The 17,248-nt window shown below is 32.4% G+C and overlaps 1 long non-coding RNA gene and 1 pseudogene across 1 annotated transcript; both read left to right on the top strand.

Annotated features, from left to right (window-relative positions):
- Positions 1-79: 79 nt before the first annotated feature.
- LOC105793372 (FT-interacting protein 3-like) lies at positions 80-1,745 on the top strand (annotated as a pseudogene).
- A 12,820-nt stretch (positions 1,746-14,565) lies between these two features.
- LOC128042871 (uncharacterized) lies at positions 14,566-16,679 on the top strand. Its single transcript, XR_008198364.1, has 3 exons — positions 14,566-14,636; positions 15,117-15,197; positions 15,749-16,679. It is a non-coding gene; the product is annotated as an uncharacterized LOC128042871 (long non-coding RNA).
- The last annotated feature ends 569 nt before the right edge of the window (positions 16,680-17,248 follow it).

Genomic DNA, 17,248 nt, shown 5'->3' with positions numbered 1-17,248 from the left:
CAATATTAGTATACAATTATTTGTGTTTTTAATCATATGATCTTTTGGTTGTTTTTTATATTCTGTAGGCTTTAGGGTTACATAGTTTTAAAGCAGTTCTTTCATCGCCAAAATTATAGATTATTTTTTCTTTCGATTCTTATGTTATAAAAAGCTACTCAATTTATACAAGTAACGATTCAAAACATTAATGAATACTGCAAATTATAATATATATATGTGTGTGTGCTTATTCAAAACGCTTATGGCGCAATCCTACAGCAAATGGTAATAACTGCAGGATGCCGGCAGAAGAGAAGGAAGGTTTTTCCTTGAAGGAGACCAAGCCAAAAATTGGTGGGGGAAGAGCAACGCCGGTGGTGATGCTTGTCACCCGTTTGTTGAAATGAAGATTGGAAACTGTAAGGGGAGCACCTAGTACTTGGAGATGAATAAACCAAACCCAGAATGGAACCAAGTGTTTGCCTTCACAGAAGATCGAATTCAGTCGTTATCTGTGAAGATCACCGTGAGAGAAAAGGAAAGGAATTTGTAAACAATGAGTTTATAGGTAAGATTGCGATTAACGTGTCTGACATTCCCACTCAAGTTCCGCTGGATAGTCCACTTGCCCTAGAGTGGTATAAATTGGAGGACAAAGACATGGACAAGCTGATGAAGTGTTCATTGATGCATGGCATTCATATATAGCCACTGTTACTGGACTGGTGACAGCATTATGAATACTTGTTCCAAGGTCTACCTTTCACCTAGACTTTGGTATCTTAGAGTCAATATAATTGAAGCACAGGATTTGGTAGTGCCTGGAGACAAGAATCGTAATTCGGAGGTTTATGTCAAGGGAACTCTTGGGAATGTGAAGTTGAGGACTAGAGTTTCGGCAGACAAGTCATTGAATCCTAGATGGAACGAAGATTTGATGTTTGTTGCAGCAGAGCCCTTCTATGATCATTTGGTTCTGACCGTGGTAGATAAAAACAATGAGGAAATTAGCCATTAGCCTCGGAAGGTGCATGATTCATCTATCCGAGGTCTACATAAGGTGACTGCCTGAACCAGTTGGTGCAAAATGGTACAATCTAGAGGGAGGTGGAGATGTGGTGCAGGAGCTAGAGTTTGCTAGTAAGCTTAACGTGAGAATATCTTTGGATGGTGGCTATCATGTATTCGATGGATCCTTTGATTGCAGCAGCGATTACTGAGCGACATTTAACGGGCTGTGGCCACCAGCACTTGGTGTGTTGGAGTTGGGAATTGTAGGTGCCAGTGTTTTGGTTCCAATGAAGTCAAGAGTTGGACGTGAAACTACTGACGCTTATTGTGTGGCCAAATACGGACCTAAATGGGTATCGACCAGAACTGCAGTTAGACAGCTTTTCTCCAAAATGTAATGAACAATACACTTGGAAGTCTATGATCCGTATACGGTACTTATTATCGGAATTTTCAATAATTGTCACCTTAACGGAGAGAAAGGTCCAAGTCCAAAAGAACCAAGTATTGGAAGCTAAGGACCAATTGTTCACCCTTCCGACTAATTGGGTTTACACCTATTCGTATCCTCTCATAGCACTGAGATTTACATCCCCATCTTATTTGACTACTAACATTTTAATTACTCTGTCCTTATTTGAAGTTAGTGATCTTATATGTGACACAAATTAGACCACTAAAGGTTGATGTATTAGCCACGTCATCACCACATAATTTACCATGTTTTTTAACATTTAAAAAAAATTACTCTATTCCCCTTTTTTTCTCTCTAAGTCTTTCTATTGCTTCTCATTACTCTCGACTCTCCAAGGGTTTTTTACCCAAATATATTTAAAAAAAATTTAAATATCTAAATAGGTTGTCAGTTATATTAATTATCGAAATGATATATTTTCTTTAATCGCGCCTATTTGACAAGCGCGAATCAATTTTTTATATTATTTTTTTTCGTTTAATAAAATATTATTAATTTTTCTCCCGAATCAGTATATAACTCGGGTATAGATATGAAATACAGGTTGCGGCTATTTGATAGGCGCGACTAGTTGAGCCTATCTCAGAGGCGCGACTAGTTGAGCCTATCTCAGAGGCGCGAATGGTGGAGCCCACTGCTGCTTATTTTTTTCCCTATATATACCCCCGAAAATCAAATGAGCACAGACATAAAATTTAGCAGAGGAACAGACACAAAATTTAGCAGAATGGAAATAAGAAGATAGGGAGAAGAAAAAAAAGGAAAACAAGAAAAATGATAAGGTATTTTGGTTTATTTCTTTTTAAATAGAATGTTGAGTCTTGTTAGTAATTTTATTACTTGAAAGTTATTTTGTTAGGTTATTAATTTTGTTAGCTTCTGAATGAAAAAATTTGCATTAAAAATTTTATGTAATTTTTTTGCATTTCAAAACTGTTTTAAGAATTTTGAAGTTTCTTTAACAGATCTAGTATTGAAGATGGAGAACCAGTTTTTTGTATGCGTTTATTTCGATGGAGAAATTTTGACAACAACCGTGGAATGTATATTTGAATGTCGCAAACAAGTAGCAATGAGATTTAATAGAAATATCTAGTTTGATGATATGAAGGAAAAAATTAGTGAAAAAATTTATAGACGTTGTGGGAAAAGGATATCAAAACTTTTCTACAAGGTTCCAGTTTCGACGAATCCAATAAAATTTACCGAAATGGAACTTGTAGACGATGAAGACGTGAAGACAATGGTCGCTCTTTATTGTGGAACTCGGAGCAACCAAAATGCACCGATTCAGTTATTCGCTGAGTTAGCTGGTGTGGAGGCAACTGAAGATCCCACTCCATTAGGTGAAGAAGATGGAGTTCAAGAGCCGTTTATGGTGGTTCTGATATCGTATGTTGATAGTCTATCAACTATACACGGGATCGATATTGATCTTAATGCTACACCTGAGACTGATGTGGTTGGTGATGATGTATACTATAGTAGTGATCCTGCTGATCACGAAGTCGATAGTGAGAGTGATCCAGATGTGGACGAGGTCCCAGATGATATTGACAACGAAGGCGTGAATGAGGATGAAAATGTTAACGCGTCTTCAGTCGGAAACCAGATTCGTCATATTATGATACACAATAATCCTGGGGCACACATGTCTCGGATAGACCTCAATGTGACGCGGGCAGTCGAGTTTTCAGAGTACCCTAAAATACTACCTGCTCACTGGATGGCCGTATATTCTAATATTGAAGAGTTGTTCGTAGGCCAGAGATTCAAAAGGAAGGAAGAATATGTATTTGCCATTAAGCGGTATAGCATGAATATATCAGCAGACTACAAAGTTGTCGTGTCTAAACCAACATTATATATTAGAGAGTGTTGGAGGTCGGCAGAAGCTTACAATTGGCGGATACGAGTTGCATTTATCCAGAAGTCGCAGATGTGGGATATACAAAAATTTGTTGGGCCTCACACATGTACTTCAACACGTATGACAGAAGATCATCGAAAACTTGACTCCAAAACTATCTGTACGTGCATCATGCCAATGGTGAAAGATATGCCGACCATTAAAGTTTCGGTACTGATTATCGAAATACAGGTACGATTCCAGTATCGAGTATCATACCGGAAGGCATGGATAGCTAAACAGATGGCAATAGAACAATTGTACAGAGATTTCGATGTATCGTACAATGAGTTACAGGGATGGATAGCCGCTATGAGGGAACACGTGCAGGGGACTGTTATTGAGTTGCAGACACGACCTTATTACGGGCCGGATGACCAACTACAATCGAGAAAAAGAATTTTCCATCGAATGTTCTGGACGTTTGATCATGTGTGCGCGCATTTTTCCACTGCAAACCGTTTGTACAAGTAGATGGAACCTGGCTATATGGAAAATACACACAAATCTTACTTCTTGCGGTTGCTCAAGACGACAACAGGAACGTACTCCCGATAGCATTTGCCATTATCGATAAGGAGAACATAGAATCGTTGGAATTCTTCTTTACCAACCTACGGAGGTATGTTATTAGCAACGATAATATTTGTATCATCTTCGATAGAGGAAAATGATTAATTGCAGCCATTAGGCGTTCCGGTGTACCATGGAGATCCGTTTACTGCATCTGGCACATCGGGGCTAACTTTCAGCGAGATTATAAGAATGTAAACTGGAAGAGACAAGTTGTGAAAATGGGTAAATAATTACCTTATCTTTTCAATATAAGTTTTAATGATTTAAAGCAATACTGTAACTTACATTTTCTTTATATATATGCAGCGCACGAGCTAGAGCTACACATTTTTCGCCAAAGAATAGCCCGACTTGAGAGTGACATGGAGGGTCAAACGAACACATCTTTCCGACAGTGGTTGGGTACTATAAAGCCGTGGCAATGGACTCAAAGTTTTGACGAGGGCTTTTGTTATGGTCAAATGACCACAAACTTGGTGGAGGGGATCAACGCTGTGTTGTTAAAAACACAACATCTTCCGATTTCATCTGTCTTCTCGGCTACGTTCTACAGGTTGACTACCTTAATGCCAAGAATGGGTCAGCAACAAGTCAACCAGATGGAGGCGGGACACGTGTTTGTCGAAAATGTTAGGGATGCAGTGATTGCAAACCGTCGGATGGCGAGGTCGATGACAGTAGAAATATATTCACAACGTAATGAAACATTTTGAGTTACAGAGACCATTGGTTGTTGACTCGGTATACCACCTAGGTCCTACGGAGTTGATCTCCGAACAGACGGTACGACTGTAGGAGGTTTCAAACACTTCATTATCCATGTGCACATGTCGTGGCAGTTTGTGGTAAAGTCTCACTCATTGAAGAATAATTTATCGATGGAGTGCATACCATCAAACATACGTTACGTGTATGGGAGAACGAGTTCTCCGTGCTTCCTGACCTATCTACTTGGGAGGTACCTCTAACGACCTTCGAGCTTGTCCCAGATAAAGGGTTGCGTAGGAACTAGAAAGGTCGTCCGCAATCATCCAGAATCCATAACGAAATGGACATTAGGGAGAAATCCAATGCGAAGCTGTGTGGCGTATGCAGATTAGACGGTTATAATTGGAGTAAATGCCTGCTCTGAAACTATCATGTTGGACAATCGTCTCAATCGGGTAGAAATTAAGATGTAATTCATTACATGTTGAGAGGATTTAATCACAAATTTGTTTACATTTTGTTGCAGTTAATCTAATTTGACTTACATAGTTAGTATAAAGTTTATTTATTGAAATTGAAAAATAAAAAAAACCATAAAATTGATAAATAAGATGGCAAAAAAGTCATTATATAAATACAGTGTTGACTATTTAAATTGAAAATAAAATTAAATTGATAAATAAAATACCAAAAAAATTCATTACTTAAATATGAAGTTATTTATATTACAAAACCCCCTAAAATTGATGGCTTGATAGTATGGTTCTAGGGGTATATTTTTATGGAGCTCGACGTTCACGTTGCGGGCGATTATGGTGATCAACGTTCTCATCATTCGTATGTAGGTGTGTGCGAAACATAGATGAAAAACCATATGTCTCAAATACCATCGATGAACTTGAGCCGGGAGGAGTGGAGTACGGCAGTGGATACGAGCCCGTGAAATAGTCATCGCTCCCTAAATCTGGATGATAATAACTAACCCTAGAATGTAGTTCCGTCTCTGCCTCCGGCTCTGGCTCAGGTGCATAATGAGAATCTAGAAGGGTTGCCCAATTCGTGTCATATGCGGAGGGACTACCATCGACTACCCACCAAACAAAAATGGTTTCCCTATCTCACAGTACCATTGTATGTACTCTAACGAGGGCTGCAAATCCAAAGCACGATCCATCTGAGGTACCCTCCCCAATCGATTGTTCCACATCGTAATATATTCTTCATGCAATTCTCCCCAATCATTTCCATACCTCCCCCTTCTGCTCATCCCATGGATCTCCCCCAATCGTACTAGTAGAATCGGGATATACTGTATGCAATTGAACTGCCGGAGTACTTGATTGCCATGATACCACTCCACTACCTAAAAATTGATAACGGGTGCGCTAATGCACCATAGGTTTGAGTAAACGTGGGCAGATGAGGGAATAACTACCATAATTTCTGGAACAGAATACGACATCCAAATGAACTTCACAGGTAATAACATTGTTATATTAACGCGGGTCGAGTGAGATAAAATAATAAAATTAAGTTTATATTGGAAAACTTACCCCCTCTCCAGCATGATTCTCAATCATCAGACGGTATATCGAAATCGTGTATGACCTCCTGATACTCGAATTAGTACTCCATCTACGAAAATAAATTGTTAGAACAATATAATCTGAAAAAAGTCAACTAATTCTTATAACGAGTAAAAGTTCATCACCTATTAACGAGTGGAAATATATATGATTGGTGACTAATAGATGGCAAGAATGGCATCCGGTAAAGTGCCACGATTGCAGTAGTATGAGGCATCCGCCTATGTCCGTCGTAGAAAGATCTGTCGTCTGACAAAGTTCGCAATATAGCATGGCTAAAACTGCGGACGCCCAACTGTACGAACGGGTGTTATTCAAATTGGATAATAGGGGTAAGTACATCAAGTGGACCGTACTGCCGTTTGCATCCGGCATGAGTACACCCCCTATAAGGTGCATAATGTAAGCTCGAACGGCCTCCATCACCTCCCATTCATTGGCAGTACTCAGTAAATGCTGAAAATTGGCCTTCAGCCATGAAAATCTCAAACTGGTAAATTTCCCCTCACTTTGCGAGCGTCCAAGTAATTCATAGCAAATGGTAGCCGGCCTAGAGATTGAACTTACGCCCGTGACCGCATTCCCGTCGATGGGAAGCCCGAGCTGTAGTGTAACATCTGGCAGAAACCGACTAACTTTAAGTATGGTATTAGGCATTCATCTGGCAGAAACCCTACACTATTAACATGACCCCTCAATACGTGGTACGAACCCTGACATTATTAAATTAGCAAAATAGTTAATACAATATAATTTAATTCAGCAAATAACATGAGTATCAAATAAAAATTTTATTACCATATCATTAATAGTACTTGATATGTGATTATTATTATTAATCAAAGAACCCATTTGGTGCAAATCAGTAATTAAAAAATGAATTCATTTAATTTGTTTAAAAATACAATAAATTATTTCAAATTTCGAAACAAAGCACGATAAATATCTAATAATTTCCATAATTTACCTAAAATAAAAAAAATTTATGTTAGATTACAATAATAATATAATTAAAGTTAATATAAACTATTTAAACATAAAAACATACAATTAAAAAATAAAAATAGAAATAGATACATACCGAGTAGTTTATTTCAAACAACCTACAAAATTATATAACAACAAATTTAATCAACATTTTAATAAATCAATAAAATTGTTAAATAAATAAAAATCAAATAAAATTACATTATATAAAAATTACATTAAAAATCACAAAACACTAAACTAAACACTAACAATTTATATAACCTAATCATAAATTACTAACAAAATAACTATAAAATTATTATTTTTAAAATACATTACTAAAAAACACAAAACACATAACTAATATAGATTGAAAAATGTTTACACAATCTGTCAAGGTTGATAATGATTTTTCTCCTTAAATTACTTATGCCAACAATATGTTCATGTATAAAATTAATTCATGTACATGCATTTAACTTTGAACATTGATATTTGTGGGTATTATGATTAAACTTGGACAATTTGATATCCAAGTTGATATAAAAAAATTAAATGAGTTAACATCAACTATTAACATACCAATACTTAATAAAGAATTTAAAAAATTAAATGAGCTTAAACATCATTTGTCCAAATTCATTTTCAAAATGAAATGATTTTTAATTTTTTATAAACTTATATGTTAAACTCATCAAATACTAAACTAAACACAACAATTTATAACTTAATCCTAAATTACTAATAAATTAATTTTAAAATAATTACAAACACAAAAATTTATAACATAATCCTAAATTACTAACAAATTAATTTTAAAATAATTATAAAATTAAAAAAATTACATTCGTACAAAATAATAAACTCTTTAAACTCTTTAAATTATAAACAAAACTATTTACTAAAATAATACATTACTTTTTTTTCTTTCTTTCTTCTTCTTCTTCTTCTCTTCTTCTTTTTTCTTCTCCTTTCTCTCTTCCGGATGGGGTTTGGGGAACCATGCTTATAAGGTCTCCCATTTGCAACTTTTTACCATTGAAGGGATAGCAGTAGCAGCAACAGCTGCTAGCAGATGGAGCGGGGGAGGGGGTTGCAATAGCACCATTCGCGCTTACCTGTCAGGCGCGATTAGTCGCGCCTATCTGACAGGCTCGACCCGTGTTTTACCCTTATTTTGACCCATTGACCGTATTTTTACCTGTATATATATTTAAATATTTTTAATAAAAATAAAAAATTAATATTTTATTTTTAAAAAATTAATATAAAAAATTCATTCGCGCCTGTCAAATAGGCGCGATTAAAGAAAATATACTATTTCGGTAATTAATTTAGTTGACAACCTATTTAGGTATTTAAATTTTTTTTTAAAAATATATTTGGGTAAAAAACCCACTCTCCCACCTTTCTTTTCTCTCGTCTTCCCTTTACAACTGTAGTTGCTGCCGTCGAACCCGCCATAGGAGCTCCAATCAGAGGCCATCAAAATGATCTCTTCCTCCTCTACCCTTCTCTCGATTTAGAGCATTCGAAAACATATCAAAAACCCCCAACTTTTGAACTACCCAAGATCGAATCTCTGTCATCGGCCGTTAAATCAGCCCGATTTTCTGATATGTGCTCCTCTCACCAATACCTCCTTCCTGACTGTTAGGATTGGCAAGCAAGTTGCCGGAGTACCTCCAACCCCTTGACCCGAATCTAACTCCTCTCTTTTTCCTCTATTTTTCTCTCTTTTATACCCTTTTTCTTTGTTGCAAGTCTAATCTTTGGGGCTTATTAATGGTTGTTTGCTTGGGTTATTGATTGATTTAGACATGGGTTTATTTGGTGAAGGGATGATGTTGTTGGGTTTGTCATGAATAAGGTCATGGTAGTGGTGAAGGTGTTAGTGGATGAAATGAAGATGATGGGTGGTGGTGGTGAAGGGTTTTGATAGTTAGCAGATAGTTGTTAGAGTATGCCCAAAGATCAATCATGAGATGGTTGTAATAACATACTAGATTTATCATGTTTATTAATATAAGGAATTACCATTATTATTTCAGTTTCTTTTCTGTGTGTATAAATAAACTGTTTTATAATAATGTCCTAAGAATAATATGATTATTCTTAAAATATCCTTAGTCAAGTATTATTGTTGGATAGGACAACGATAATGCATTAAGACTAACATGTAGTTGACTGATGATAAAGAGTTGTCATTGATATGGAATGTCAGAATCGATGCATGAATATATGTGTTAGAGAACAAAATATTGGACTGACCCATTATGAGTATGTTTCTTGGATTATTATGTAATTGTCACGACATTACTCATAGTGATTAATATGTATATGATCCTCAGACTTGAGATCATCATAATCCCAACATCGTGAGTAGTATATTTTGATATATCAAACGACATCGTGAATCGGTTGTTCTATAAAGGCTGATGTTGGATATACCATAATCGATGTAAAGGGATATGGTTGGTCGATATAGAATAAGTCCCTCCTACATAATGGGAGTAATATCTTAGGCCACTTGATTAAGTGAGACTAGAAATGCATGGCCATGCTCAAATAAGTTTATATGAGATGTCATACTTATTTGTATATCGTAGTTTGCTTAAGATATCAAAGAACATGGAATGCATTATGCAAGTGTGACTATTCCATGACTTGTGTCCAATCCAGAGATAAAGGACTTAAGGATTATTGCATAAAAGGTTAATCATAAAAAAGTTATGTCGAATCATGATCTCTTGTGACTTAAGTAGCAATGATGCATTGTTAGATGCCACTCATTGTTTGTAACATTGGAATCGTTCTAGTATTACTGCTAACGTTACAGGAACCTACAGGGTCACACCCTATAGTTGAAATGAACGGAATAAACCATAGTTGGTATTGTTTTTGGGGGTCGCTTGAATTAAATTAATTATAGAATTAATTTAATTCGGTGATCAAATTTCCAACACATTATGTACAATGTTGTTGTACGCATAATGAGGACATGAATTTGGTTAGCATATGAATTCAAATAAATATATGGTTTACCGAAATTATATTATAATTAATGTAATTATAATTTTCGGTTTAAAATATTATTATATTTTTTTAATTCCTAAAAACCCTAAAATAAAAAGATATATAAGAATCCCGTTTTTCTTGGTTTTGGGTCTAGCAGCCGTCAAAGAAAAATCACTCTCAAAATTGTTTTGGGGATTTCTGATTTCTTCCGTTCGTAGTCAACTGGGTGGGTTACGTAGAGGTCGGGGTCTCGATAGATTGCGGTTTGGTTCGACAGTAGATCTGACTACACGTTGTTGAGACGCTGCTTTCTACTCAGAATAAACATTCGGTAATTTCGTAACCTTTATCACCCCGATTCGTTCCTCACACATGAATCCTTGGTTAGGATCGCCGAATTTTATTTTTTTCGCTGCGCTATAGGGGTGCCGGCGATCCAACAATAGTATGGGTTGATGGGATTTGGTTATGGGAGATGGCTTCCGGGCTTCCTTCTTCGCTATCAATTTTAGTGCTTTCGTTGTTGTTTGTGAACTTCAGTTCTCGACAATCTCTTTCGAGACCACCGGCGGCGTTGGTGGGATCCCCTTTCTAATCTTTTCTTTCATGAATAAAGGAAATTAGAGCTTATTGCACAGTAAATTATGTGTGTTTTTGTTTATAATCTAAAGGTTAAAATTAAATGATGTGAATGATGGGGATGACACATCATCATTTAATGATGATGTTACATCACTAAATAAATGATCTTAATGATGAATTATTTTATAATTTGCTTAAAAAAGGGGAGAAAGGTGAAAAGTAAAGTTGGGATGCTCATCTCATGTGTTGTTCTAATCAATTTGTGCAGCAATAAGATTCTTTCCATGAAATATCGATTTGCTTTTAATTTGTCCGCATGTTTTCAATCTCTTCTTTTTGTTTCAACATAAATTTCACAATGATAATTATATGCTTTTATTATTATATTTTAAAGTTACAATTTTAGGTTACATCAAACATTTTCAAATTATATTAATAATCTTCAAAATAATAGTATTACTTCAATCCAATCTTTTAATTAACTGTTGAAACAATTTATCAATTGGAAATTAATATTTCCAAAATTATTAGATAGATTCTTTTACAAAAATTATATGTACATAGAACATTCTTATCACCTAATAGAGAATAAATTCAATGATTTTTATTTTATTTAACTTCTTTATCAAATAATATAATTCTATTTAGTATTTAATTTTAAATAAAATATCAAACATTTTTTCAACACTTATTAAACATAATCTTAGTTTAGCCTTTCAGCATTAAGTATTGTTTCAAATTTGATGGGGAAGTATATTTAAAAATAAAATTAAACTATTTATTTTCAATTTTTAGGGCGCTTTTATTTTGCCCAATGAGAACTTTTTGTAATTTCATCACCCAACTTTTAAAGCGCTTTCATTTTACTCAACTAAGTGTTAAATCTCTAACGACGGTTGATTATACACGCCACATTATGTTTACAATTTCATTTTGGTTACTCAAAAAAATTTCTTTTTTTAAGTATTGATTGAGAGGTAAAAAAAATATTAAGGATTAAAGTGAAAAACGATAAAAACTAAAATAATCCATTAAAAATTGTTAATTTGTAATTGTTTACCCTTGATGAAAGTTCTAAATTTCCCCTTTTTTGTTCAATATTAAAATTTTAAATTTTAAAACATCAAAATCAATTAAATAAATTGTTGAAAATTTCTCGTCTCTTGGTAGTATCAGTCAATTTGTTACTATAATATTGAAATTAATTAATTTAATCCTCTTCTAAAATTTAAAATTTTATGTTATGTAATATTCGAGATTATATAATCAAAAGAAATTTAAGTTTCGCAGACAATTATTAAATATGAGTTGATTTGATTAAGGATAATTTGGAAATATAAAATAAAAACTTAAAATCCGAAGGAGATTAAATTAATTAATTTTAACACTATAGTAATAAATCAGTTGACATTATGAAAAGATAAATAAAAATCAACAATTCATTACACTGATTTTGATGTTTTGAAATTTAAAATTTCAATATTGAAATTCTTTTAGAATTTTCGGTTATAGGATAAACAAGTACGATTTGACAAAATTTTAATGCACTATTTTAATTTTTACCACTTTTCCACTTTAATCCTTAATTTTTTTTTTACCTAGATCAAAGCTTTAAAAAATGATATTCTTTGGTGAAAAATGAAAGCGACTTAAAAGTTGGGTGACCAAAATGAAAATGCAAACATACTGTGGACGTAATTTGGCACATACAGTCGACCGCCATTAAGGATTTAACACTTGAGTGACTAAAATGAAATCGTCCTAAAAGTTAGGTAGCGAAATTACAAGAATTTTTTATGGTGACCAAAACGAAAATACCTTAAAAGTTAGATGACCAGCTGAGATATTTTACCCTTAAAAAATACATTAATCAGATTATAAATATATATAAAATTTAAAATGATTACTTTTTTTCGTAAAATCTATATTATTCATGAAATAAATATATACATATTTAAATTTAATTTGCACACATTATATATCCTTCATATTAAATTTCAATTACATTTGAATGTTTTAGATAATGACTAAGCTGACAGTAATATAGCATACTTTTAAGGGTTTATTATCTAATTTCCATTTTAAAATAATTAAAAGATTTAGAGGATCTACTTATATCGGTATAAAATTTAAATGATTTCACTTTTTCGTAACTTTTATTTTAATAATTCAATCGTCATATTTCATGCTCCATTTATATAGATCATAGATGTAAAGTTTGGCATATATTAAAAAACTTAACTACTTATTTTATGTAAAAAAGAATTTAACTATTAAATATATATTAATATAAATAATATTTTAGATTGATATGATAGAAATATCGAAACTTTTATATGCATGACAAGTACAAATATCTTAAAAATTAACTATTGAATCGTTAAAATATTACTTTTATAAAAAATATAAAATAATGTAAAATAACTTAAATTTTACATCTCCGTTTGTGGGCAAATTTACCCAAATATGCTGGAAAATTTATTTGAAAAACTATGCTATTTTTCTTAAAATTTACCAATCTACGTTGTTTTTAGAGAGAAAAGAAAAACACGTCCTACTAGGGCAGTTTTTCACTTTGCTAAATTACTTTTTTTTTCTTATTTTTTCTTGCAATTTGAAATTAGAAGCTTTTAGATTTATTTTTTCCCATGTTCGAGATAAGCATTGTTATAGCTTTAAGGTATGTTTGAATTTACAGTGGTGTCGTGGAGCTGAGTAACTTATGAATTTCATCTGGCATGGGAGCATGAAGCCATCAATCGAGCAGCTAGATTGCATTGCAACTCAAGGACCCGATTGACGGTGGTTATACGGTCTCCGGTTGAAGTGTAACTAAGGCTTCAATTTTACAAAGGTTATGCCTATCAATGTGTAACAACCCGTTTTTCAATGGTGTCGAAAATAGTCATTTCAGGATCACAAATCCATAGTGTGGGTTCGTAAATATTAATTAGATAATATTTATATGTTCATTAGTGTTGTATTAAAGTTCGGTTAAGAAATTTTATCATTTTGATAATTTTGATTGTTAATTAAGTAAAAATGACTGAATTGTAAAATCTGCAAAGGTTGAGTTCCATTAATTAAAGGTTCAAGATGATAATTGATAAGTAAAGGAAGTTACTTAAATGGTAATTACACCATTATGGAGGTGAGTGGGCGATTTTAGCTTTATTTTAGCTAAAATATCAAGTCAAACTAAAAAAGGCAAAGTTGTAATTACTTAAATAAATTTTAATTAAACTAAAACAAAGATGAATTCTATCACCATTGTAACAACCTGATTTTAGCTAAATCGGAATAGTGGTTTCAAAACCCCGAATCTGAGATTGTAAAATTATTTTAATATTATTTTTGGCATTTACTGTAACAACCCAATTTTGACCCTAATCGGACAGAGTGGTTTCGGGACCAAGAATCCGAGTCAGAAAAATATTTTTATAATGTTTTTAATGTCTATTGCATGTTAAGTTATATGTGTTTAAATTTCGTGTGAAAATTTCGTGTGAAAATTTGAAGGCTCAATTTGATAAAAAGGGTTTAATCGCGTAAAATAAAAATTTAAAAGTTAAATTTTAAAAGTACTAAAACGAGGTTGTCTTTTAAAGTGGAAGGAGTTGAATAGTAATTAGTCCATAAACTAGTTAGTGGGTGGCATATTACATAATAATAAGGTTAATTTGGTCAATTAACAAATTAAGGTTTATAATTAAAATAAAGTCAAAAATTTGTGTCATTCATCTTCTCCAAAGCCGAAACTAAGCTAGGAAGAACTCAACCATGGCCTTTAAGGTTTCGACAATTGCTTGGTTTAATTGAGGTACATTTTGGTCCCGTTTTTTGATGATTTTTATGTTTTTGTGATCGTTGTTTCATGTACTATTTAGCCCATGTTTTAATTTTAGAATTTGATGGTGATTTTGAGTTTTACCATTGATGAATACTTGAGCTTTTTGTTAGTTGTTGATGAAATATGAAAGATAGGTGAAAGATTAATATGTTTTGTATTTGAATTTTTGGTAAAATTGAATATTTAGGGCTAAATTGTGAAATTTAAATTTATGGGGACTAAAATGTAAAATAAATGAAATGCGTGGACTTGTATGAGAACCATGAATATTCCGCTCTTTTGTGGTATGGGCAAATTTTGTGTATTTTGTGTTTTATGCAATAGGGAGTAAATTGAAAAAATGTAAATATTAGGGGTAAAATGGTATTTTGTGTAATTTTCCCATTTATGTATTTTTGGACTAAATTGAATGTGTTAATAATTAAAAAGGCTAAATTTGAATATGTTTAGATCAAGAAACGAAGAAAACGAATTTGGATCGGGGAAAAACGAAAGTAATCGAGTAGTCAATCGTGTCCGTCGATATCCGAGGTAAGTCTAATGGAAATTAAAAATCATTGCATTAGTATATATATGTTCTATAAGTAAAAATATAATAGTTTGAATTGTGTAAAAGTGTTAGCCGAATGTACATATATATATATCAACATGTTTTGAATTTTTAAGTTAAAGTAAAATGTATGAATTGTATAAATATATATATATTTAACCGAATATATGTGTTGTGTTTTGTAAGTTGGAAGAAATTTTATGAATATCATATATGTTATTCGAAGGTATATATTGAATTCGAAAGGGTGAAATTAATTATATAAATTATATGTATGCTAGCCAAAGTATGATTTGAGTTTTATAATTTGAAGCTAATAGTATAAGATATATATATATATATATATATATATATATATATATATATATATATATATATATATATATAGATAGATAGATAGATAGAGATAGATAGATAGATAATGACCAAATGTATATATTGAGTTTGATGAGTTGAATTTAGTGGTATGAACTATTGTTAGGTTATTCGAATGTATGTTGGTTATGAATATTGGAATATAATTGGTTTTCAGGCTTAATGTCTAGCAGGCTTGATGCCGGTGAATTATTTCAGACTTTATGTCTAGCAGGCTTGATGCCGGTGAATTACTTCAGACTTTATGTGTAGCAGGCTTGATGCCAGTGAATTACTTCAGACTTTATGTCTAGTAGGCTTGATGCCGGTGAATTATTTCAGACTTATTGTCTAGCAGGCTTCATGCTGGTGTACTTCAGTAAGCTTTAGACTTAACAGACTTCGTGTTGGTATGTCATTTAAAGATACGTGCTTAGAAATTTTTAATGTGAATGCGATGTCAAAAGGGATTGTGAGGTATAATAATCAGGTATGCGTTATGTCTAAACTCATCTGATGATTAAGTAAGTACATTTGGTTGATTGTATTTAACAAAAGGATACTTATATGTGTATATATATTTGACGAATATATGCGGCATTATGCTAATGACAGGTGCAAGATTGAAAGTTTATTTAATGTGAAATAGTTATGACTGATATGTAGTAAGATTAATGAATGTTTTGATAATGCTTATATGTTGTATTCGACTTTAATTAAAATATCTAAGAAATTGTTTCATTCAATAAAATATATTATATTTTGCTCAAGACTTACTAAGTCAAGATAGCTTACTTTGTATTGTCTTTTATTTGTTTTTGTTTTATAGATTTTTCTTTGAGATTGCTACGTACTCGGGGATCGTCAGCAAAGTTTATCACACTATCGACAATTTCTTTTGGTATTTCACTAAGTTGTTTTTGAGTATATGGCATGTATAGTTTAGTTGAAAGGTTGATTTTGGTTTAAGTACTTATTAATGTAATCAAAAGTCATGTGAAAAATGGCTTACTTGTTTGATCTATTTTGGTGTCTATGCATATGGTTTTAATAGTCATTAAAATAGAGTTTATAATTGTACATATTAAAGTTAGTTTTAATAACTTATCTCTAGCCGTTTTATATGTTACATAATATGAGTTGTATGTATAGTCTTGATAATTAATTTAGTTGGGTGAATACAACTTTAGAAGTATAGGTTAACTTGATTTGGTTTTAGTGATTATACTTATTTTGATAAGTATGTGATTTGATGAATGTTAATATAGTATAAATATGTTATAAATAATGTGATAAAATGATTGAATAAGAACTACTTAGCTTGTTCATGATAAATAAATATTGTTATTTGAGAAATGGCTCATTAATAGTTTATATGCATAAGATTATGATAGATAAATAAACATGTTTTGGTTTATATATAATGTTATATGATTGCCTTTTAACGAACCTAAAGTTAGTAAATAATATACAAAATAAATTTGGGTTTGCTTAATTAATTGGAAGATGCAAGTTTTAATTTGCGTGAGTTGGTTAAGAATATGTTTGTGCTAATTAAATATTTGGACATAATGAATATACATATGGAGCGTATTAAATTATGTTTAATTCGAATATGCAAGTGGTTGAGAGTTGATTTGTGATTTGTTATATTGTTGAATAACTATTTGGTGTTAAT

Source organism: Gossypium raimondii, chromosome 8, assembly GCF_025698545.1.
Source record: "Gossypium raimondii isolate GPD5lz chromosome 8, ASM2569854v1, whole genome shotgun sequence".
In the NCBI taxonomy this organism is placed as follows: domain Eukaryota; kingdom Viridiplantae; phylum Streptophyta; class Magnoliopsida; order Malvales; family Malvaceae; genus Gossypium; species Gossypium raimondii.
Note: the sequence above shows the minus strand (reverse complement) of the source record. Positions and strands in the feature narration are given on the sequence as shown.